Raw genomic sequence first — 25,145 nt, forward strand, 5'->3', positions numbered from 1 at the left:
AAGCCTTTCGGTACAGTTTCATAAAGGATACAGCTCTTTCTGCTTTCGTACACTAATTGCACTGAAATTGCATCCAGTGAGCCCATGCATTTTTAATCAGGTCCAGGGCTTCTGAACGCACCGCTATTGCACGTGGTGGTATCAGCCAGAACCATCAATTATTAACGTTGCCAACTAAACTTCTGCTGAATAATTTCAGGTTGGCGGCACGTTACTTGGCTGAGGCGAAGCTTACTTCGCGTGTCCCTTTATCATTAATATTCTTTCTGGCTTGCTTACAGCACCAAAGCACCAGAAGGGGTCACAGCTCAGTTTGAGATGGTGCCCCTAGGGAGGACGTGGTGCCTCAGACAGACTGCATTAGATGGCACTGTTGATTTTTTTTCCTTAGAAAATGCCTCCTCTTGGGTCATGTCTAATCTCATAGCTAATTATCACTTTTTGTTAAGGCCAAGGAACGTATCTGGTAGTCATCTTTATTAGGCAAAGACTAATAAAGAGGCAAGATCCTGCTTTTCAACCTTCCAAGTAATATATAAAGCACAGCTAAGCGCCAAGAAAGAGTGCAGGGAACAGACTGAGAAGCAAGTTCAGCTCTCCTGCCCACCAAGCGAACCCGTGCCATTAAACAAACCGAGGCTGCGACAGGCCTGCGTTGCTGCAGGTCCTTCTCACCGTGTGAGCAGCACCCTGCAAGAGCGATTATAAAACAGGTATATGTAATAGGATGCATGACAAGCAGCCGTGTGTGGGTAGGAGGGGTGTTACCCGCAAGTTATTGCGCAGGAGACGAGGAGCAGAGTCATCGAGCTCCAATTTTCAGCTTTCCCACACTTTTCATTAGGGGACAGCGGGGTTTTAAGTGGTCAACCCATTGGCTAAATTCTTCCCCAGGTGCCTCAGGATTCGTTCCAGGCCAGCCCACAACTGAATGCATTGTGAGATTTTTGGAATAAATGTATTGCAGAGGTGCAAAATGTTTCTCCCCAGCATTAATGTTATTAATACTCATTTTACTAGCATTCACTAAGATGAAATTCTCCCCATGGAAGGCGCAAACCATAAATCTTTAGCTGTCAGCCTGCACAGCAGCTGGTGGAGCTGAGCATGGCAGGCATCTGCTTACCAGGGATGTTTCCTGACGGCAAGACAGTATTACAGCAAGGCTCTCGCACCTAAGCGGTGAGATAAATGGAGATTTTGAACCAAGGAACAAAGCATGGATTGTATGCAGACCAACATTTGCTAATGTTTATAGAGCAAAGTTGTATGTACCAGCTCATCGCTGCTGTGCCTCCCTCTAAATGCACACTTTACGACAAAATCAGTCGGTGTTAGCAGGCACGGCTGAGCACGGTACAGAAGCAGCACCTGACGAACTGCTCGGTGAACCAAACTCAGTGGAAGTCACACACAAATCGCCTTCCTTGACTGAAATCCCCCCCATCACAAGGTCTACGTGTGATTTGTGTCCAAACTCAAGCAAGCTGGTGATAGGAACCACCTTACCTTGGCTGACAAGAGGCCCCTAGCCTGGACAGCCCTCAGCCAGCCCAGGGACATTTTAATGCAAATTTACCTAAACCGGCCTGAAGTCACGCTATGGGTTAAGACGGACAGAAGCTGGGGAAGGCCCAGCTCCAGCCCCGCACCCGGGCAATCCCACTGACCCGGGCAGAATACCCCCTGCTGAGCACAGGTTGGGCAACTTGCACCTTGAGCTGGTGCCGGGTTTTGCACAAAGACACAATACGTTCACGGGCTCCCAGCCAAAACAAAATCAGCATTTCAGGCAAAGGAAAGCGAGGTGACAGCGGAGACCGCAGGGAGGCTGGTGCTGCCTGGGGACGTGGCGATGGGAAGGTGTCTGGAAGCACGAGGCGGGGGGATGGAGGGCTCAGTGAGGAGCCAGCACAGCAGAAAACACGCAGCCAGGAGAAAGTGGTAACTGAAGGCCCATGCCATAAAGATTTGGCTCCTGACCCTGAAATGCGGCACATTTGCAAGTCGCTCCTGGAGCAGCGGACGGAAGAAGGGAGGGAAGGGTCTGAGGCAATCGCAGGTAAGGAGAAGCGATAAGAGTGAGCTGAGGAGATCCAAGCACAACCGGATTCGTTTTCAAACGCAATCATGCAATCACAGAGTCTCCCCCCTCAGGAATTTGGTGAAAAACCACCCCGAGTCTGCTCGAGTGGTTTATGAGGTCACCAGAATCCCCAGCACAATTACATCCTTCTGGCGAAGCTACTCATTATTTTAACACACCACATCTCTTTTCTTTTGGCTCACAAGTACCAGTCCTTTAAAAGGCCCAGAACCGTGCTGGTACTTTTGAGGACCAAAGAGAGGAAGAAAGAAAGGAAAGGAGAGAAGGAAGCTCATCCACCTAACGGGCTTGTTGCCAAAACACACACTGCAACACAGGACCTGGCTTTTGCCCTGATACATCACTATTCTTACTCTGATTTCTTTGGAGTACCGTGATGTAAAAGTGGAGATGATTTACCTCACAGAGTTAAACTGTATATAGAGGCACTTTCCACTCTTTCCACTGTAGAAGGGGAAGATGTGCTGCTTCTGCAGCCAAAGGCCTTTCTTCCACTGGTTCTGAAGTAAAGGCACTGGACAGGTATGGCATTGGGTACCCAGGGGTGGCACCAAAAAAGACCTTCATGGTCATATATGAGAGTCACAGTCAGGATCAAAATAAAAGCCTTCACGATAGAAAAAAAAAAGAAAGCAGTAGGAGGTAAGAATGAACATGTGGTTCAAAGCATCACCACTGCTTTAAAGAGAAGGGTTAAATTTGAGCGCGTTATGAGCTCACCCTGCAAAAACCTTATCCTGAGGTTTTTTCTCAGGCAAATGCCTATGGATTTCATCTAAGTGCAAACTTCATGATCTGGCCAAAAGACAGCTTATGAAGAGATTACAAGGTTTGATCTGAGAGCGTATCAGCAGCAGCACGGGTTGAGCTTACTTAATTTAGGAAAACAGAAGCAAGTCTGCCTCCACAAGACTGAAAGACTAGAAAGGTTGAAACGCAAAACCTACATAGGAAAATGTATTGCAACTGGAAAGGACAGGAAGAAAATGAAGAAATCATTTATGGTTATTTCGGATATGTGCAACTATTTTCCACTATTGACAAAAGGCTGTGAATCCACTGGAGTGGGGAAGCCAGCCGGATAAGTGGGGCAAAACCGTGCTTCGAAGGGCATGCATGTGTGCCACACAAGCTGCAGAAGAAAGACACGTCTCCTAAGCTGCTGCTTCAGTTTCAAATAGCTATTTACCACTGCTAAACCCAGTACAATACCTGGGTTCCCCCAAAAGAGGATGGGGGTGGAGGGGCAGGGAGGTGGATTTCGTTATTACAGCCAGGGGGAAAAAGGAAAGCTAGATTGGCAGTGACAACAAAACGCTGCACAAAAATAGACAAATAGCTACTTTTTAAAAAAAATAAAATTGGTGTGCTTTGCTCATGGCCACACAAAGCACTGCACTCAGCATATTTATGGTCTGCATGTTAGTTTTCCACATTACGATGACTGCCAGTGCCTTCCAGGGCTCTGAAAACCCTAAACTCTCACTGGAACCCAACTTCTGCTGATCTATGTTTCCACCATCTAACCTCTGTGAACCTACACTGGTATCAGTGACTAAACTGCTCTGAAACAGGATTATATCATTTCTAGCACGAGCAGTGTGTGTAAACATTGGACTTGATTTCCAGAGCAGTACAGCCAAAACCACTTAGCCCTGCTTTCAAACAGCTGGAACTGGAAATAGACAGTGTTATTTTTTGTTGTTTTAATAATGTTTTTAAGTTAATGTCACAATTTGTTAAATTTACCTCTACACACATACAAATGTTTATTCCCTGCATCTCCACACGAGAACATTAGGGATGCTTATGTCTACCTGTACCTGCATTTTTAGAATGCTTGCAATACCCCGGTCATCTCATACAACAGCCAATTTGTACCAAATACAAAAAAAAACCAACAACCCACAATTGCAATCAGATTTCAAGCATACCGTCCTGTTAAATATAGACCTGAATGTTGAATATAAACCTGAATAATTTTTTTTTTTGAAGTAAAGTATCATCTAGCTCTTCCCGTAGTTCTTGATCTCATGGCTGCCCCTAGTTCTACAAGGAGGAAGAGTCTGCCAACATGCACAGCATGCTCCAGAGAGACAAGACCTCTGGAGTTCATCTGACTCATTGCCTGGCTTCTGCCAAGCCACGTCCTCTCTGCATGCCAACAAACAACACTCCAGGAACCCCAAGAAGCTGCCTGCAGAGCCACAGAGTGGCATGTGCTGCTGGTTCATTGTACCTGGGCCCTTTTCTCCTAACCTCTGGTTGACCTTTCCAACTAGACGTGGCTGTGCTCATCTCCGGAGCCATCACATTTCACCTCAGGATGGAGAGAGCAGTTGGTTGCTAGCTTCTGCTCTTGCACTATTTTGGTAACCTTGATGGGACACTTATCCACCAAGCGGAGAGGGCACTATATATGGGAGCATCTACCAATGCATTCAAGTCTTCCAGCCCATAGCAAGCAATCTGATCCCCACCCCACAGCACCAGAAGACAGTAAAAGCAACTCCTGTTACAACAGCTGACAGACTAAAGCAGGAGTAACAGCACACCAGGCAATGGGATCCCCAGCAGGTGCTCTCCCCTGCCAGCTGCTGCACGAGGGGCAGGAATGTTTCCCCAGCCCTGGTGCACTGCCGGTGAGAAAATACCTCCTGTCACCCTAAAGAATGAAGCGTGCAGCACGGCTTTGGATGTCAAGCTAAAATATTTTGTTTCAGCATGGACATTAGGTGCCATCCCACTCCTCATGCAAGCAACCCTGTGCAATCTCAAGGCACAGGGTGCAAGGCAGGTCCAAAGAAGTCAAGAAGAACTTCTCCAGGGACATAACCAGGAGCTGGCCTGGACCATAAGCAACCAGGAATGCTGTCCTGAGAGACTGCAGGAATAGGATGACCACTTGGTGGTCAGTTGTGACTATCCAGGATCAAGCACAAACTCGATATACACAGACAGCCTTCCACAAGTAGGTGATATGTGCTTAGCATATTTATCTTGACAAGTGCAGTTTGGTTTCAGTTACTGATAACAGGCAGGTAAATGTAATATATATATAGCTTGTTAGGTAAAAATCCTTCAGATCCCCTCTTAGTAAGTTTTTCCTGCAAAGTAGAAGGAGGCTAATTTTCACTTCATGTGGGAATTATAAAGGCGTGCAGATTAACACCGTTACTCTTCTTTTCTTGGAAAACCTGCCATTTCTCGTAAGCTGAATTAAACCCTAGGCTCTGGGTTTTAGAAGATGGTGCTGCTCAGCACTGCAAAAACAGTAAGACCGTGTGTGTATGGCTGTGCAGCATCCACTGCCCTGCTGGAGCTAAGTAAATTATAACCTTCACTTCTTCCAGAGGAACAGTCCCAGCTGCAGAGAAATGATTCTTTCAAATGACAATATAAAATGATACAGTCAAGCCTGCCTGATCTCATTCCCTGAAAAGAGATTTTCTCTCGGGATGCAATCTGGTTCGAGTGGAGGGAGTTATCTGAGCGCTGCATCAGAGCAGGGAGGATATGGCTGTTAGCATCGGTCCAAACCTCTTGCGGAGAGCATTCCTCAATATATGTAGAAACACACACACGGTAATTGAAAATGAACAGAGGCACCCCAAATGCTGTTCTGTGACCCTGAAGGGCTCCCTGAATGATTTGTTCACTCACCACATTTCAGCTGGTGCCACTGCAGCGAGCTCTGAGGGCAGGACCTAAGCCCAGGGCTGGGGGAGCACCCGGCCACAAGCAACAGAAAATGTTATTGCCGGTACACAGCATTTGAGCCCTGAGGAACTCAAGGTGGTTGCTGCATCACTGTAACGTCCTGTGAGATGTAGTCCCTAAGCCTGGTCTGTGCGGCTCAAGCCACCAAAGGGCGTCTCACTTCCTCGCCACTCACGTACGCGCATGCAATAGGCAGCTGTTTGAGTCAAGAGCCTCCTTCCAGTTCGCTGTCACAAAAGCACGAGGATAATTACAAAACAACAAAGCAACAGCGTCATAGTCTTTTACTAACACCTCCGCTGACATTCCCACAAAACATTTTGCAATATCACAGGGGAAAGCCCACACGATCAACCAGAGCTCCATGGGACCAGGCTGCAGCACCACATCAGTGACACTTGTGCAAACCTACCTGTTCAGCGAGCGTAGGAAGATAAATACTGTCAAATCAGAAGCCTGCAGACTCTGTCGAAGTATGTTTTGCTTGAACTACCCTGCTGGAAATGGCTAACTGGGTGAACTCTTCTCCAAGAACTCATTCATTACTTAACCTTCACCAGCTGTGAGCTCGCAGAGGTGGGGACGTGACCTTTACAGGATGCAAGCACAGAGGAACGAGTGAAGTGGCATCTGTAGGCACAAATTATCAGCAAATGCACCTGAAATTTAAGGTAGTTTGAGAAGAGAATAGCTAACAGTTGCTCGCAGCCCGGACACAACCTTCAAATGCCACAACTTCTGGTCTTAACCCTTGTCTTAACGCTGCTGACGAGCAGAGAGGCCCTTTTAGTTTTTCTTGCCATGTGACTATAGCAGGGAAACAGAGGTGAAGCCTCCCTTGTCAGGCCATTCGTGCAGTGCAGGCAGCAAGAATTACCCCATGCCGGCAGGGCTAATGGGCTGAGAACAGGCTGTTAGGGCTGGGAGCCACCCGAGCACCAAAGCGATGGATCAGCAGCCTGCTCCCACAGGCGAGAAATCCTGCACCGTTTCCTCTCGCGCTTTCCCAGAGCCTCTGAAAAATGCTATTAAATGAAGAAAAATACCATTGCCAAAGTGATTTCAGCTTTAAGCTGCTTGCATGACAGACAAAGGTACAATGCATTTAAGTGTGACGCCCAGCCGCAGCTAGTTCCCACCGGCACATCCCAACACTGAAAAAGAAAGAAATTCGGGGCCTTTCTCGTTCCCCCCAGTACAAACCACCTTGTGTTACCCCAGCTCGCAGGAATGCTAAGCAGGTCCACTTAAAAATGCATTATTTGCTCTTGGACATACTCTCTTGTAGTCCTGGAAGGCAAATAACATTTGCTTTCTGCAACACATCAAACTGAATACGCACATGTGATTAGCTCGTTACGCGAGGTATCCTCAGGCTTTCTCTACTCCTCTGCATTTTAATAATCTCTTTTTAATTTCTGGCTGGTACTACTTCCACCCCAAGTGTATTAGTATTTCCGCACACCTATGCTAATTCCAACACCACAAGCAGATGCTACCCTTTCAGTCTCCCTGCTGCAGCGATGTGAAAAGCATGCCCGATCTGCCCGCTCCAGGTAACTGGGAGTTGCACGACGTCCCCCTGCTTCACCCAGGCCACTTGCTAATGCACAGCAAACTTCACAGAGACACCATCAATATTCCTTCACACCGCACAGCCACGTATCAAGGCATTTTTCAGAGCTTCAACACCGAGCTGCTCAAAGCATGTAACCAATCCATTAGTGCCATATGAAAACTGATTTTTTAATCTTATTTTTCTGCAGAATGGAAATATCATAATGCCAAGCTTGAAATAAAATCGTGATTTGTAGTTTAATTTTTTAAGTATGGGAGCATTTTCCAGATTTTGCTTTAAGCCTCTGTCGGTGTCTGCAATTCCTTGAAGCATTCTTATACATCACCATATGAAAATAAACTGCATTTATCCCCCGCAGAGTCAATCTGTGCACCAATAATAAACACCCTAAGCCTGCCTCTTTTAATATGTGAAACGCTGACCTCAGATGTGTATGTAAGGTTGCCACTGACTTTAATGAAGACAGAAAAGTATATTTAAGGGCAAAATTTGGAATACAGTCTGGTTTTCCTCAATATTTCATATAACCACTCCATCAGATTCCTCGGGGCCTTTTTACCCAGGCCTCTGTAATGAGCTTTTGTGAGCTACACCTCTCAGTAAGCCCCTTTTCCCCTTGACTTCAAATTTCAGAAACCTTAATTTAACTGAGAATATAAACAGAAACTCCAGAGACCAGTTTTAATACCGTGTATTCTTTTGATGCTGCTTTGTAACACGCTACTCCTTCACAGACTTGGCTCGTACGTTTGCCGTAGCAAGCTGCAAACAACCCCAGCTGGGCACTCAACTCCCATGAGGCGGTCACACAGGAAAGGCCCAGGGCACGTGCCAAAGCCCAGGGCAAAGGACGGATTTAGGGCAGCAGCACATGAAGACTTAAAAACCTTCAGCTCGGGTGGAGAACGAGGCAGGTACCCACCTCGCCAGCCCAGCTCACTGGACGGGGCTCACCCACTGGGTGAGCATCGCTCGAGGATCTTGCCACCAGCCGGCAGGTGTTGACTGGTGTGATTCTTAAGATATGGAAATTACCTCATAGGTGCCGGATTTTGAAAAAAAAAATTAATGATAAAGCAAACAAACTAAAATATTCAGCCTTATTAAGTGATGTCACTTTCCAAACAAGGCTTCTCCAAAAGCAGCACTGCTAGATTTATATTCTTTCATAAACCAAATCCACATTAAACCTTACTGAGTCTAATTCCACCACTGTGCTGAATGATCCATTTAAAAATTAAGCCCAGGCATGAACCACAGATAATTAATATGATCCAGAGCTTCCTCTCAAAGGCATTACAGCTTGGGCTCAGCCCAGGGATGGTCAGCACAGAGATCCCAGCTCAGGGTGGCAGCTTCCCCTCCCCAAAACATTCCCCTCCTTTTGTAAGAGGGGAATTGCAGCGCTTCAGCAGCTCGGGGGGGACAACAAGGAGGCAAGTTCAGACCCCCCCAGCAGCAGGGACCGAGGGAAGTGTGCCCCACATCCCAGGCACGGGTTCAGCTCCCAGGCACAGGGGCAGTGCTTGCTTTAGGAGGGATTTCAGGTTTTGCACATGCCTGCTGCTGAGAAAGCATTTCTATTGTGCGGAGGGGTGGGACGGTGAGTAAGAGCCCTTCATCACCCCAGCACGGCTTTGCACTGCCTCCCTCTTCTCTGGGTTGAAGGCTAACTAGATATAAACTAGGCTTCATTACATCGTAAATCATGATAGCGATGTCACAGAAAAAGAAATCCCCACGGTAGTTTCCATGAGGCACATAAAAATTCAGGTAGCACAGGCATTTTCAATTCAAAGGCTTCTGCTCTGCCCTCACCAGGACAACTCTCCCCAGGACAAATTCTGCTATAGCCCTACCTGTGACTGATAGCGAAAGAGCAAACACCGTGCCACCCCCCTTCCAGGTGTTCAGCCAGATGGTTACCTGAAAGTAAAAAGCAAACACCATGCTAAACTCCACCATCTTTTTCCAAAACACTTGCAACCTCTGCACTTGATTTTGCACTCGTCCTTTGAGAGGCACCTTGTTTGAAAGGCTGACATTCCTGGAATGGTTTGGAAGTGTGCAGGTTGTTATCCATGGCGCCGGTTGCACGGATTAAAAATAGCAGCTGGTAACACCATACAACACTTCTGTCCAGTTCTCAAAAACCAGAAGTGACAGATAAGGTGAGAGAAGATGAGAAAAGTGCAGCAGGTACAACACAGGATTTCACATCTTATTTCATTAGGAAGGAAGGCCAAATCCTACGTGCAAATACTAGGAACCACCTGAATGCTGCAGGGCACTGCCCACTGAATCCAATGAGGACATCGCCTCAAACGCCCCCTCTATAAAGGGGCTTCCACAAAAGCCGTGAGACTCAAAAGGCTCCTAAGCGGCTGCCCTGTTAAGCTGTGGATAAATTATCGCACCAACAGGGCCGGTAACTGGTAGGTGTTAAATGAGTTGAGCCCCTTGTTTAGACCGCTAAAAGCACCCAGCTACACCGCCTCGATGCGGTGCTGAGAAAATAAACTTCCAGCACCAAACACCTGACTTCTGGCTTCAGGGTAGCAACAAAAGCAAGCCATGCAAAGAAGGATGAGCTATGCAAATAGCAATTTAACTCTGTTAAGCAAGTGAGCACACCAGCTCTCCCAATGGGGACACTGCAAAACCGTAGAAAAGGTGTGAACAAGACGGGTTTCAGGAAAGACCTCACCTGGCATTCGGCACCCCGCTGGACTGAACAGCAGCCCTGCCAGGATGGCGCTGCGTCCCCAGATCTCGTCCCACCCCTCAATAACGACTTCTCGTGCTAGCCTCCGGCTCATCATTTAGTCTGCTTTCCTGAGCTTTTCCATCTATAAAATGGGAATAATCACATTTAATTTCCTTGCAGAGCTATTATTAGGGTAAATTAGGTAATGTTTGTACACTGCTTTGAAAAATGTAGGAGTGCTCTCTCTCCTCTCTCACTCTCTCTATATAAATATATGATGTCCTATTATCACAACCATCTGTGCCAGTGGGAAATTTTAATTGCTGAGCTAGCTCTTGGGAAAGACCTGCCGTTCTATAATATATAGGTCAGAGGACTTTGTGAACTGTGAAGGTAACGATAACACATTTCAACGGGGAATGCAATGAGACATGAGGTAATGCTAAATTTGGTGCTAACAGGGAAGCGTTTACTAAAAACCTAGAAGAAAAGAGAAATCTTGGTGTCCCTTCCACATGAACTGAGTACTAAGGAAGGTGCTTTCAATCTCTGTTCAGGAAAACAAACTTATCTTCAATTAAGAAACATGAGAAAACAGTGACCTGCATTTCAAAATGCAAAGGATGGCATATCCTAAAGGCTAACCTGGAAGAACTACATGTGAAAGTAATTCCACTGCTAGAGAGAAACAAGTGGGTCAAAATAAATGGCTCCTCTGGTTCTTGGCATGAAGTGAGCTCATTCCTTAAACGAGAAAAGAAATGAGAGAGAAAACAGAGAAGAAGTTATGAAGTCTGAATACACGCTGGAGGTAAAATATTATAAGGCATAAAGTTAAGGGGACAAACAGTAAGGTTTTTGATTTGCTTTGAGCTTGAAAGAGTAATGGGAAACAAGTATATGTTTTTATAAATATAACCAAGGAAAATAGAGAGGAGAGAATGGGTCTATTGTTGAACGAGGCAGGGGATCACATAACAAGAATCCAGACGGATGAAGCACTCAGTAGTCATTTCTCTGCGTGTTCTGTACAAAGCACACAGAAGTAATTAGGCAGGAGATAAAATTCATGATCTAGATAAGCCTGGAAAAAATGAAGAAGAAAAGAATGTGAAAGTATATCCATTTAATCAATGTGCCAAAATCTTTCCATAGCAAACATCCACTGAAATCAATGGACTTAAACAAGGGATAAATTTAGCCTGCATTTTATAACTCAGTAAGACCAAATGACACGCACAGAAGGGATCTAAAGAAACCAAATATACACAGAGACCATAAAACTGCTGTTGAGCAGTCTTGTAGCTCATACGGAACTAGCAAGACACCAGGAGTCTGGAGAAAAACAGTTGGTGGCAGCGAGGTACAACATTGGGATGCGGCAAGATGTAGAGTTAGGAAATTCCAATCAACTGTTTTATTAGAAGAAATAAAGCACACAACATAAAGCAGCATGACGAGTAAAAAGAGGTTCCATAAAGAATGCTTCTGCCCAAAGAAACCTCGATGTCTTCCAAACATGTCTTGGAGGGAGGGAATTCTAGTGTAATTGAACAGTCTTTTCTGTAGGATTACAAACTTGCATGAAAGAGTATGATTTCAAGAACAGCCCCACCAAAACAGAGAGAATGGGCAAGTCCTAGGTCATACTGTGTGCTCATCTCCCTGGTATGAATCTGGAAAACAGTCACTGGCCACCACAGATTTAGCCCAGCAGAGCTGGAAGCCACGGCTGGGCCAGCCTTGGACCCAATCCCTACACAGTGTGAACTAATGCTCTTAGGAAAGGTGCTAACTTAGCACACAGGGATAATGACCTTCTCGGCTTGTCTTGGAAAGCAAAGCTGCACGGCATGCCCTTGCACCCTACTGCTCACAACAGGGGAAGGCAGTAAATAGATCGCTGCTGGACTGAGGAGCCGCTTGTGAGGACTGATTTGGATGAACTCAAAAGCAAATTCAGGCGCCAACTCTCTCTGTTGGAAATCAGTGTCACTAATGGGAACGTGCCCTAAGAGTTCCACTCATCTACATGAACCAAAGAGCACTATCTTCTGTCAGTGTGCCCACTGTGATCTTAAAAAACACAGACATATACCAAAAATAAGGGCAAACAAGGCATTTGGCACTTTTGAAAAAATGCATGTATGTATACACATAAACACAATTTTTACAATATTTTACTTCAAAATGTTGCCTGTTTACATTGTTGGTAGAAGAAGAAACTACTACAATAACCACAACCTCTATGCAGAACCACAGTATCTCCCACTGCTGTCATGTTACAAATGCCATGTCATTGTGTTTTTTTTTTTACAAAAACATCTTAAAGACCAGAAGTAGCACTTAAATTTCTTGATCACAACTACAAAAGGCACCGATCCGCATCTGATCACAGGAAGAGGGCTGATATGCATCTGCTCCAGTCCTCCACTTAGGGCTTAATAAGAAAACATATTTGGCTTTGAAGAGCGCCGAGGATGTTACCAGGCATGGCCAGTGCAGCATAAGAGCGCAAGAGAGCCCGGCCAGGCCTGCTGCCACAGCTGTAGATCAAAAGGCCCACGGCACGGCGATTTCTGCTTCTTGGAAGAGACGCTGCGAGTTCCTATTGCGTTTTCAGAGACAGCTTACCTTGTCGAGACAAGAACGGGAGAACAAGTTTATTCAGGCTCACCCAGCCTGTCTGGAGTTCACGGCCCTCGTGAAAACAGCTTTTTTTTTTTTTTTCCCCTTCCTCTCACCGCTCAGAGGTGACGGGCATTTGCAGACAGAAGGCGGAGGGGGTGGATTTCTAGGATATCTGCTTTTAACCCAGCTTTCGGCTTGTGTCCCTCCCTGAAACTGCATATGCCACTTACAGCGTGAAGACAGCACTGCCATGAAGGTTTCTTGCATTGTCAGTGCGAGCTGATGCATGAAACACTGGGTACGCGCCTTTTTGAGTGACGCTCCCAGCCTTCATTTCTCAGTGACAGGTTTCACCACCTAGAAGGTAAACAGTGCTTCAAGGGCTCTTGTCGTCCCTGGTCTGCCTGTGCCAGCATTCACCACTTTTTGGCTGCCAACATGATTCTTGCCGTCCACCTGCCAGGCATTGATCGGCCTCTCCACAGCATCCGTGCCTCGGCGGCTCCCCTCCAGCGGGACACAGCCGGGGCTGCTCAGGAAGCCTTGCGGAAAGGCGATTTCCAACTGCTGCACCAGCAACTTGGCGGATAAGCCTGCTGCCAGGCGGCTTAGGCAGAGATTATGACAAGCTGTGTGGCTCCCCGTGTCTCTTTTTAGATGCTTTTCTCTCTTCTTGATGAACCTCCTGCAGCTCGTCTTCCATCTCCAGAAGCAAAGGTTGAGCGTCCTTCCTGAAAAACCAGGCTTGGAGATGATGCCAGGTGTTGCACTAGGTGACGCTGGCCATGTCCCAGGCTTCCTCTAGGAAGTTATTAAGAAGTCACTGAGCAATGCTGCCAAAAGCCCAGTCCTTTCGCAGCAGTAGGTCTCAGCACTGGCTGTCCTACCAGAAATGTCTCCAAAGGGGCCGCAAGCTGAGGGCACCATGAGCCTTTAACCTCCCCATGGGCCTTGACTTGGTCTTTGTCAGGGCTTAGGGATACCAGAAGCTCTTGTAGGTCACTATGCTCAGAAAGCAGAGTGCTAAGAGGAAGAGAAAGCCTTTGGAAACATGGTTTTAAGAACTTTGGGCCTCTGTGAGGGTGTGTCTTTCACTGACAGTACATGGACATACCCAAGATGGTTACTGTAGATTTCCCCTGACATCCTCTTAAGCCAGTTGCACAGTGTGAAGTAATTTGGTGCGTGACACATAGTTGGCAACCACTTACAAAGCACAAAATTAAGTAGAAGAGACCAAAACACACATCTAGGCTGTTCATATCTCCTCACTAGCACTGTGGTAGTGATTTACTTTGTCCCTTAACCTCACATGCAAGTAGGATGTTAATACACGTTAAAAGTTTCAACCTAACTGGTACAGCCATGCTCAGCAGATCCAGCTTACTTGATTAAGTTTTGTGGCATCCATTAGGAAAGAACTTTTGTGGCTAATCTCTTGCCCCCAGAACAACACGAGCATCAACCCAACTGGAGCATGAGACAGAGCAGGTATTGAGAGAAAACGGAGGCAACTCAGCCATCAGAAGCCAACCTGAAGAAGTGAAAAGCTGCAAGATGCTACAAACAGATTTCATGCCATCCCAAGGTGGTAGAACCAGTAGCATCCAAAAAAGCAAACTATTTTCAGTACCACTGATACGAACTTGGAAATTGAAATACCAGAATATCAGTGTATCCACTTGGTTAGCCTGCCCATATGGCCAAGGCAATTATCTCCACTCATTTCACTTCTCTGCTCACTGGAAAAAAAAAGGACAGATTTGGAAAGAAGGATGGAAAAATACTGCTTACAAAAGAGCAATGTTTTTTCACAATCTCTTAAAACATTTAAGTATATATTACCTTGAAAGGATATAAAACAGTATGATCATAGGCCATGCTAAACTGTGCCATCTCATAATAGAAAATCACCACCGCACAGAACCTGTACAGGGTAGATCAATCGCCCAGTGGGGTACCAGAGACATCAGAGCGTTCTGGGGCACCGCGGCACAGCAGGGACAGGCTGCTGCAGCAATTTCACAGAACTTCAGAGATTAAAAAAAAAAAAAAAAAAAAAGTATGCAACTAAATGCTCCCTTTCCTGTTGCTGTTTGCGTATTGTTAAAGGGACGACTCCATTTTAGAGCACTTTATAGGTCACCTTTAAGAATTCACCATTTATTCCCACGCTTGCTTTCTATTTCCTAACCATCATTTAAGGCTTGATAGGATTGTACTGCACAGCCTCGTGTTCACAACTTTCCTTAGCATCAGGTTATGAAGGACAGCAAGATCAGCTACTCCTAATTCTCCACATCTCACATTTTTTTAAAGCCAGGGAAATCAAACTCTGGGGAAAATAGCAAGGGGGAGATGGCTGTTTAGGGTTACTCAAAGTAAACATCACCCTCCAGCAGATGTCTACCCTGTGGATGATACACAGTGAGCACCAGAGCCCACCAGCAGCAGGACAATTCCTAATTAGTAACAAATGGAAATGAGAATGTATGGAATGGTGCTGCCTGCGCCCGTGCGCAATAATTAGGAACATGCTACATCATGGGTGGTATGTGACACTGTCACTCCAGCAAACTCCCCTTCGGTGAGACAGAAGCAAAGTCACACCAAACAAAACACGGAGTTTTAGTTTAAGCAGTTTATTTGAAGGATGCATTGTGGTGATAATCAAAGAACACGGAAGCTGGATGTAATGTCTGAGGTGAAAACATCAAATCAGTCCCACTACTGCAAGCAGCTTCTCTAGCTTAAATGAAACCTCACGGTCCAAATTTAGAAGTAAAACAGAAATCTCACGAAGAAGCCACTCCCTGGGAGAGTCTGGGAGTGCTGCTTTGGACATTGTTATGAAGATATCAAGTACAGATGCAGGCAGAAGGCCGTGTTACAGCATGCCTTTGAGAAACGACAGCAGAAGGGACACTACTAAGGGTGTGTTAGGAGAGACACCTGCTGCTATCGCTGCCAGTCAAAGTCACGACAGTGCTCCTCTTACTGCAAAGCAGTGGGGAACACTTCTACATCCCATCTCCACTGACCGTAACTTTGAGGTTGCTTTTGCCTCCACTACTTAAATGTTGAAGGACGAGACTGGTGTTGGAAAGACAAATCACTCTCAGAAATGCCTCCATTTGCAAACCCACCCTTGTCATTTTTCTGCAGCATATGCATGGGTAAAAATAGGCAAACGGCCTCGATAGCTGGTGAAGCGCTCAAACGCTGAACAGATTTGCTGCAATCTTCCCGGGCGCTGCGCAAAGCGGATCCTCCCCTCCAGACACCCGTGACAGGAGCGGGAGGACAGCCATGCAGAGGGTACGCTTTGGTGTCTAACTGTGCTGCTCCAGGGTGATTGCACTTCAAATGGGTGGAAGGGTTTTCCCCCTTACTCTGTCTCAATATCCACCTAGCCCTTAGTTTACTGATGAGGACAAGGGAGGAGTGAAGGTGGCTCCATTCACAGGGAGGACAGGCCCCAGTCCCCTCTCACCCGCTGCAATTGCAGCTGCAGAGACTTGTAGCTGGCCCAGCACCCCATAACAAGAAACACGGGACTATGAGACTTGAGATATGGCCGCTACTTGAGGAGGAGTGAGAAGAAGTGGAAACTTTGCTTTCCAGCCTTGCTGAAGCATAATCCCATTGAGCTCAGTCAGTGCTGGGTCACACAGATGGGGGGGGACTGAAAGAAGGCTTCAGAGCTCCCTCCATGAATTCAGCAAGTGCTGTTGTCACAGGTACATTATTTGTTCTTTCCTGCTTCCTTTTCTTGCGGATCACAGACTCAGCGGGCATTTATGATAACTAAAGAAGCAATTACAGACACCCCACTGAAATACTGCAATGACAGAATTACTCCAGATTCGTGGCACACCCTAACCACTTGCTCATGATTGTATTTGCTACCAGCCTGACTCCGTTCCTGTTGAATCCATAACAGAGCCCAGCCTGCAAGGTGATGGGGCAGCACTGTGCCTCGGGTACCATCAACACCTTGCAAACTGTGGAGGCAGATGCTGAGACAGGTTTTCAAATGTGGGCAACGCAAACTTAGCCAGATTTGTGCAAGTAACCACTGCACGCATTCCTCTCAGGCATATCAACAGCTGGCCGTACTGAAGACACGATCTATGACACTTGCTTCCTGCATTTTGAGGGGATTTTGGAAGCTACGTGCTACATTGTTCCTGAGGAACCAAAACTAAAACTGAATTTGGCCGGTCAATCAGTTCTTTTAATTTTCCACAATGCTCCTGGTTAGATGCATTTTCTTTTCCTTAAGCATGTGCACTTCCAGCTGCTTTGCCTCACAGCAGGCAGCAAGCAATCAAACACAAATGCAGACGTTTAAATCTCAGGCAAATTCAGATCTATAGGATGTAAACACGCAGACCCTTATACAGACATATGCACTTTCCAGCAATGTACGTGATACTCCAGAAGAGAAGAATCGTTTGGGGGTTTCACTTGTTTGTTTGTTGCTTCAGAAGCTGGCACTGATCCTGATACCCGAATGGTATTTTCTCAAAAGGAGCAAAGTTATTCTTGGGTCTATATCTTTTTTCTTAATACATGTCTTCGCCGGAAGTGTTATATGGATTCCAGAGATTCAGTGCACGCATGGAGGAACAGAACAGGCAATGTCCCGTGTTCCCATAGCATGGCAACTGATACTCCGATGGGGATCTGTCCTTCTTTGCCACTTTCTTTAACTATTTCCACCTCTCTGGAAGCTGCTCGGGTATGTGCAACACAGCAGACGTTGCATAAACGTTTCTCCAATTTCCACTGAGTTTACACGCTTACTTTGCAGAAGTCAGAAAACATTTTTGGCTTTATACTATTTTTATTTGAGGTCCTACAGAACAACATAAATCCCTCCTTCCTTTTCTGGAGGAGCCAACAGCACTCGTTAAGCCTTCTAGTTCCCTCTGCTGCCATAAAAAGGTGCCGAGTTTCTGAATGCAATCAGCTGCTGTGCAAAGGCTCTGCTGTGGTCTTGGAAAGAAATCAGCACTCATGTACCTCCCTGGCAGATCCTCCCAGGGCTGCTGAGCCAAGGCAGGAACCAGCAGTAGTGGTGAAGGTCACCTCTAAGCAGAAAGGCTTCCAGAGACCCTCTGCTTTGGCTTCAGCTCTTTGGAAACTGCTAGGCTTCATAACTGATCGGCTACACAATGCAAGGACTGAAAGGAGCAGTCCGTCTCTTCAGGGAAGATCAAGAAGTCAAAGCACTTAAGACTTCACTTCCTACTACACTTCCAAGATACTCTCCTCGAAGACATGAAAGCTGGGCATCCTGCTAACAAAGACAGAAACGAGACACCAGCTGGGACATCTCAGCTGGGCAGAGAGAAATTTCCAGCCACAGAGCTGCCTGAAATTGGGCAGCGCTTACAGACACATCAGCCTCCTGAGGCAGACTCCCAGCTAAGAAAAGTGCAGCAGGCAGACCCCAACTACACGCACTGTACAAGGTTTCCACCTGGCAGGGACTACAGCTGCAGCAGGGCATCGAGCCAGGCTGGGCATGCCAGGAGATGTGGCATTTCCATATGTGAAGACAGTATCCACCCCTGCTTTACATCCCTTTTAGCTCCCGTCTGAGGCACAGCTGCACCAAGTCCAGCGAGCACAGTCTGGGATTTCCCATCCCTTCCAGCTTCCCAAGAGCCAGGGAAAACAGCTCCCCAAGTCAGGCAGTTGATGCTACGCTAAAATGTAAGGCATCAAATTTACTGCTGCTGTAACTGGCTACAGCCGCACCTACCTGAGGGTGCTCTCTTGCGCTAATAGCGAGGTGACTGCAAACCACAACATCCCCAGACTAAAATATGTGCACAAGTACAAGATTCGTTTGTGTGTGCTCGAGGGAGCTGGTTCTTCCCAACATGACATTTACACATGTAAAACAGAGGCAAATTCTCAACTAGTGACAGCTTATCCAGCACCTGCAGGCACCGAGGCTGCCTGAATTGACTGCGTCGGAGAATCACATGCATTCACCACAAGAAGGCAACCTGATGGCAACAGGCTAGGGTGTATTTGCTAGATCTGGACAGCATCCCCCTTCGGCAGCCTTCGCAAGCGGGTGGCATGCCAAAGCTGTGGCATAATAAGCACTAACGTCTCATGTCACTCGGTCATTTTGTGGTAGCTGGAGTGTGTGCGCGCAGAGGGCTGCTCCATTAAAAGCAGCACTTGAGACATAAAGACCGGTATCGCTGAAAATTGTCTGAGGAGGGAAGCACTACATGAAAGCTCAAATATAAAAAGATGTTTTTCTTCAACAGGCACGCTCCCGTAATAGAAACCACCGTAAAACACTGTGATTAACGGAGGGATGCATGTATGTTTTCTAGGTCAGCTCTCAATAACTTGAGGAGATACCGGGTCACAGACTCATTTGGGGTTTTTGTTTCATTTAAAACAAAAATGAAACAAAAACAACCACCAGCACACAGCTATCTTGACTTCAGTGGAACTTTTCCATTCTTAAACCACTAGAAGATCTGCCTGATAATGTGTGTGACCTAAATGGAACTGAATTAGCTTTTCCTCACATTAACAATATACATAAGGAAGATCATTGCAGCATGCCCTCATCGGATATGAGGAAGCAGAAGTTTAAGGAAAGGTTTACAGCAAGACTAGAGGCCATGAAACCAAATTCTGATTTCATTACAAACAGCTCAGTTTTAAGCTTGGACCTGCAGCTCTAAATCCATGGACTGGATGAGGGAGAAATCAGTATTTCCATGCTCCTCTGTAATTTGAGCCCACTGAGACATATCTCAGGGCATAAATCACACAGCTCTATAAATAACATAAATTACGATTTTGTACTCTTTGGAAGAAAGCTGACACCAAACTCATGTAGCAAATGCAAGAAAAAATAAGCATGGCTTGTGGTCCAAGCACACCAGAAGCTCCCTCTTGTTCCACAGGAGGGAATTCCACCATTAGCTGGCCATGCCCTTTGGGGCTCAGGGCTACAGGTAGCCTATAATACACAAAATGTCTGTCTGCATGTAGCATCTTCAGGCAACGAGGTAAATGTTTATTAACAGAAGGTGCCACTAGCAGAGTTCCCAAGAACTCCTACGAAAAGGTGAGCTCCACTCTCACTTAATTACATGGGGGAATCTTCCCAGCAAGTCCCAGTCCTAGGTTCACATCATATGGACATCTCCGACTGCCTCTCTGTGCTACATAAAAGGAAAAGAAGTGTCCTACTTTTATATGCACACTGTCACTTCTGTGAACTGAAGTATGACCTCTCTCCGGCACAATCTTTTTAAAACGAGGCTGCTACATACATGTGAAAAAGCAAATAACCAGCTACCAGCAAAGACTTAGTTTGGTATAAACAAATCACCCACTGCGGCAAAAAGACCAGATAAACACAGTTTTGAAAGCGCGTGGTTATGAAATGATTCAATGCATCATTTTGGCTCTTTTGAAACCAACGAGAAGATAAAACTGAACAATTCTTTCATTTCATAATAGGAAAGAAAGAAAGCCTCTTGTAGCAGACAATTTCACTTAAAATCTCTTCAGAAACATACTGTTCAGTTTCAAAGTGGAGACAAAGGTGCATTATAAAGCGCTTTAAGAAATGTATTCCCTCCTATTCCATATCCCCACTCTTGGTAATACCTAGCAAAGAAAGCAGGACGCATCTCGGAGCCCACTGATACAAAACTAGCACGAGCCCTGCCTGCCAAAGACACAAGAATCCTTAGGGGTGCTTTTCAACCACTGTTTGGAGCCTGAGCTGCAGCTCCTATAAGTTTCCATCTTCCGTATGTTACACGAGCATGACTGTTAAGTGAGTTTCCAAGAAATATGAATGAGCACATGAAGACCATTTCTCAAAATCCTTGCAAAATGGGAAGTTGCATTTCTTACCTAGTTTCTAAGAAAATTAGATTTCTGCGGTACCATTTGCCTGTCAGGCCCTCCACTGCCCCCAGCAGCCTCCCAGCTCGTGGGTAGCTTTCGACCAGCTCTTGCGAAGCACTGCGACACAAAGGATGGCCACTGATAACTGCATCTCTGCAAGGGTTACGAAAGCACAAGATCCGGGAGAGATAATACCACCTTCATCAACGCAACCCCAAATGCGAAGCCCTTGAAGTGGTGCAAATACTCAAAATCTGCAGGGAGGCCCAAAACTGCCCTGAGAAAGCAGAGCACTAACAGGCCTCTAACACGCTGCTACCCAGTGAATGAAGAAACCCACTCCCATCATTTTCAGTTAACGAGACTTTTTTTTTTTTTCCTGCAGATGGTAGTGATGGCACAGGGTAAGGACATCAGCCTCCTTGCAGGAATAAGGTTAAGCTCGAATGCCCTGTGCTCACTTTTAACAGAAATCGTTTGTAGCACTAAATTCCAAGAAAGCCACAATTAATTGTGCTACGGTATCAGTAAATGCACTAGTTACACCATTAGAGCCCATTATTTTCCCTCTAAGACACTACACTGCTACATTATTGATGCAACAGTCCAGTGTAATGAAGCGGTACTCGGCGTTCCTCCTACTGAACGCAGAGCTCGCTGCGCTGTAGCACTGGTGCCAGATTTAGGGAGTTTTTTTTTTTTTTTTCCCAGTAGGTCAAAAATTCCAGAAACAACATAAAAACAGCTGTGCAGAAGTTAAACACCTGTCCTTAATCAAACGCAAGTGCTTTGGTTTCTATGTGATGTAGCTCAAAATTGCAGCTATTTCTAAATACTCTGCTTCTACAGTGAGTATTTTTACATCATCTGGACGGGCTATTTTCAGAAAGACATTCTAGAGAGATTAAACCAGAATGCAGTAAATTAGCAAGCCGCTTATGTAGATACTTAACTTCCTTGATGTTAAGAAAAAAAGCAACTATATCTAGACAGTTGCCAACAGCCACTAGTAGTGCAGAGAGCATACATGAAAGCCAGGGATGGAAGTTTTGCCTGTGCCCAAACTGAGGAAGAAAGCCTACAGCAGTTATCAAACATGAGGTGCCCAGAACGGTAGATCATTCAGCCCTGCAGCTCGTATTCATGAGCTATCGAAATGAATGAAGTTTTCTTTCATGTGAACAGTACTGCAGGAAGGAGTCTGTATTTGGAGAGTGCCCGGTCATGCCCAGTCATCAGTGAGTGGTTTTACAGCCGTAGAGGAAGGTCAGGAACGCCTGCGTGCGTTGTGCAATGCCTGGGAAGGCTGCTGAAGTGAAGATTGGGCTAAAACATGAAATAGTACTTCCCCTGCAATACAAGAGAGTATTAATATAATCTTTAGAAATAGTTTCCTTCGCTTGCATAATTCCAGTAAACTGTTTCCCAGTCACTTCCTGTGGCATTCAGCTTCACAAAGCCCCAATATGTTGCTGAAAGGAGAGCGCTCATTATAATTATTTTAAATTTACTCTCTTTCAGTTTCATTTAATCTTCTCGCATCCTGGCTCTCTGCAAAAAAAAAAAATTAAGCAGCTGATCTGTTTCCGCCTTGCCACTCACTGTGGCACGGTTCAATCACAGCTTCTCCTGGGTGCCTTCTTGCTGGACCCAATAACGCCACTCCGGCTGGCTATCACCGTACCGAAATATTCCCCCCGGGCCTCCAGGGTTCCATTATCTCTTCTGCCGTTTGCTCGAGTCTTTTTCTTTCTGGAAATGAGGCTACTGAAACTGAACTAATTACTCCAGGCTCAGAGGATGCTTTATGCAGGTGCTGAATTGTTCTCATTTTTCCTTATGCCACAGCCAATACTCCTGTGTTTACTTAAACACCTACAACTATTGCAGCACATCAGTGCAACACCAGCAGCATTACAAATCGTTGCTGGGAACGACATCAGAACCCATCCCCTGCTCCTCAAGCCACGGTCAACACCAGAAATAAAATACAAAGTCCTCATTTTCTGAACTCCTCATCCCTTCAATGCCGTCTTAACCCCCAAAATGGATGTTTTCCCAGGGGCTTACCCAACTCAGAGCCTACAGCAAGGAAAGGCATGAACCCCAGCCCTAGACCCCGGCGTGCCGGCAGCACTTCTCATACCAGTCAAGGGACGTCTCATCCCCGCTGCCGGCAGCACGCAACGCGCATTGCACAAGGTGCCTGCAGGCCTTGCAGCTCCTCTCAGTGGCACAGCAGCCAGCTTTGTAGCCAGTTTCGCAGTCTGGGTGTGTTTGCAGCGTTTGCATGAGAAGAAGCTATTAAGCAGGCAGCAGCATTCCAGTTACCCTCCGAGGAGTCTCAAAGCATAGCCCTAGGTTGGGGAATCAGAGCCATCTCATCTCCAGGTGACAAAGGCGTGGGCAGTGGCGGCAGGGCCCCTTCCAAAAGGAGATGCCTGCCATCGCTGCGCCTCCCCAGGTTATCTGCGATAGTGGCCAACACCCGAACATCCAGGGCCAGCCCCAAATCTTAGGGAACACTTTGTGACTCACCAGCTCCTGCATCACACAGGCCAGATCTGTAATTAAAGGTGTCTCTATAGGGCTACACCCTCCCATCTGATAACCCCGGAGTCTCTGGGGAACCGTGCTCCCAGCCAGCTCCTGGCTCTGTCTCGAGCACTTCTCTCCCCGTGACGTCCCTGGTCAGCAAGGGGAGCAGAGCCGGCAGACATCAGCGCTCCCATCTGCTCTGGTGGTTTGATCGGGCTCATCGCCACAGGTTTCCTTACAAAACCCACCGATTATCCCACGCACACGCAGTTTCTATGTGCTGAAGGGAGGTGACAGCCTATGTCCTTCCTGAAAATCAATCTGACTAGCTGTATGCTTAAGGGATAAGCTTTGGTGAGGGTATTTTCTCTTGTTTAATTTAATCTTGCTGTAGAAGCCTTCAGCCACCAAAGGTGACTGCTGATGTGTGACAGCCTCACTGATTTACCTATGTGGGCTACCAGCTTTTGGCTGCAAGAACTTTGCTACACGAGTTCACCATCTTTCGCATTAGACAGGTGTTGATCTCACTCCCAAATTTAAACTTGTAAAATACTTGAAATTACTCCCGCTTCTCGTAACTGTGGCTCACCAGACATGCTCTTTTAGGACGGAAAGCAAGGCATCACGTGCATTGATAGAGGGGGGAATCTTTCATTATAAATACTCTGCACATTACTGGCCTCTGTTCCTGCATTCGCTCCGCTTGCAAGACTTGCACTATTCAAAGCGATTTGATATACAGGTCAGTTGTTTGTGAACACAGCGGTACAAACAAGTAGTGGATAGGTAAAGCACAACAGCAAAGCACCAGCAGGTCCCCGCTACTGAGGGTCAAGTTATTTGGTTGTGGTTTTTTCCCTACATTAAGGGAACTGCGTATTTTGAAATCCCTCCTCCTTACTGAGAGCATGCCAGATAATTAAACTGAAGCTCTTAGTCTTAAAATCTAATTTAGTTTTGAAAACATACGCTGCTGCACTATTTTTAGGATTTTTCCTATGTGGGCCAACAGAAATAGGCTAGCCAGTTAGCCCGATGGGTTATAAGCTGTTCCTAGCGGAGTTCACTTCGCAGCCTTCAAGCTGAACACAGTGAATCAGTAAAACAATGGAAAATTTTTTTCCTTTCAAGTTAAGAATAAATATCTAAAGTGAGATAGTGATACATCACCAGGGCTCATCCTGGTGTTTGACAGGCATCGATGGGAGTCCTGCCCAGGTGAGGGCTGGGGTTGGGCTCAGCACTACATTTGGAATATCTTCTGTCATACATCACTCCATACCAAACGTGCCCTCAAGAAGTGACATAACACCAGCGATAAAAGGATAAAAGGATAACTTATTTGAAGTATTGAGTCTTGTTACTGAATCTAGCCCTAGCACATTTGTTCAGCAAAATAACCTACCTACCCAGACTTACAAAGGATTCAGTGAAACCGATTTCTGCAAATACACTGGCCTGCAAAAAAAATGCTCCTGTATTACAGAAGTCTTCTTAGTGTCCTCCACAAAGAGCATCTCAGCGGGTACCAAGGAGAGGGGCTTGCAAGGCCCCATTTGAGGTCCCCACAGGGAAAACCCACCCTTCCCTTACTTGAGCTCCTTGTCCACTCCCTGCTGCCAGACAAAATAATGCGGCTGCGTGGTGGCTCTCTCCCTTTCTCCCTTCAGCCTCAGCTCCTGCTGTCGGGCCTGGGAGCAGTGCAGATAAAGGCCACGTCCCACCCTTGGCTCTGCAGCCCTGACACTCTCCACGCAGCCAAACACAATATATTAGCAAAGGCACTGCAGTCCAGCAGTGTTTATCCAAGACCACCACGGGGCCAGTGAAACTGCAAAACCCTGTGGGATGCAAAGTTTCCTCCAATTATTTGACAGCCTCGAATGCAAATGCGTTCGCCATACCTCCGCTGCGACCCCGGCCCCATTCACTTCCCTCACCTGGGAGCAGTA

The 25,145-nt window shown here is 46.3% G+C and overlaps 1 protein-coding gene across 4 annotated transcripts in view; it reads right to left on the reverse strand.

The window, feature by feature from the left end:
- The window catches only part of ABTB3 (ankyrin repeat and BTB domain containing 3), a 178,101-nt gene that overhangs the window by 143,879 nt on the left and 9,077 nt on the right, over window positions 1–25,145 (reverse strand). Inside the window, exon 1 of one of the 4 annotated variants that reach the window (XM_080590526.1) lies at window positions 6,240–13,447. The exons of the other annotated variants lie outside the window; for them this stretch is intronic. The gene's annotated coding sequence lies outside the window, so the exon portion shown is untranslated. Of the gene's footprint in view, window positions 1–6,239; window positions 13,448–25,145 lie in introns of those variants that run through there. 4 annotated transcript variants of the gene reach the window in all.

The sequence above is a fragment of the Anser brachyrhynchus genome (assembly GCF_964034855.1).
Source record: "Anser brachyrhynchus genome assembly, chromosome: 1".
Classification (NCBI taxonomy): domain Eukaryota; kingdom Metazoa; phylum Chordata; class Aves; order Anseriformes; family Anatidae; genus Anser; species Anser brachyrhynchus.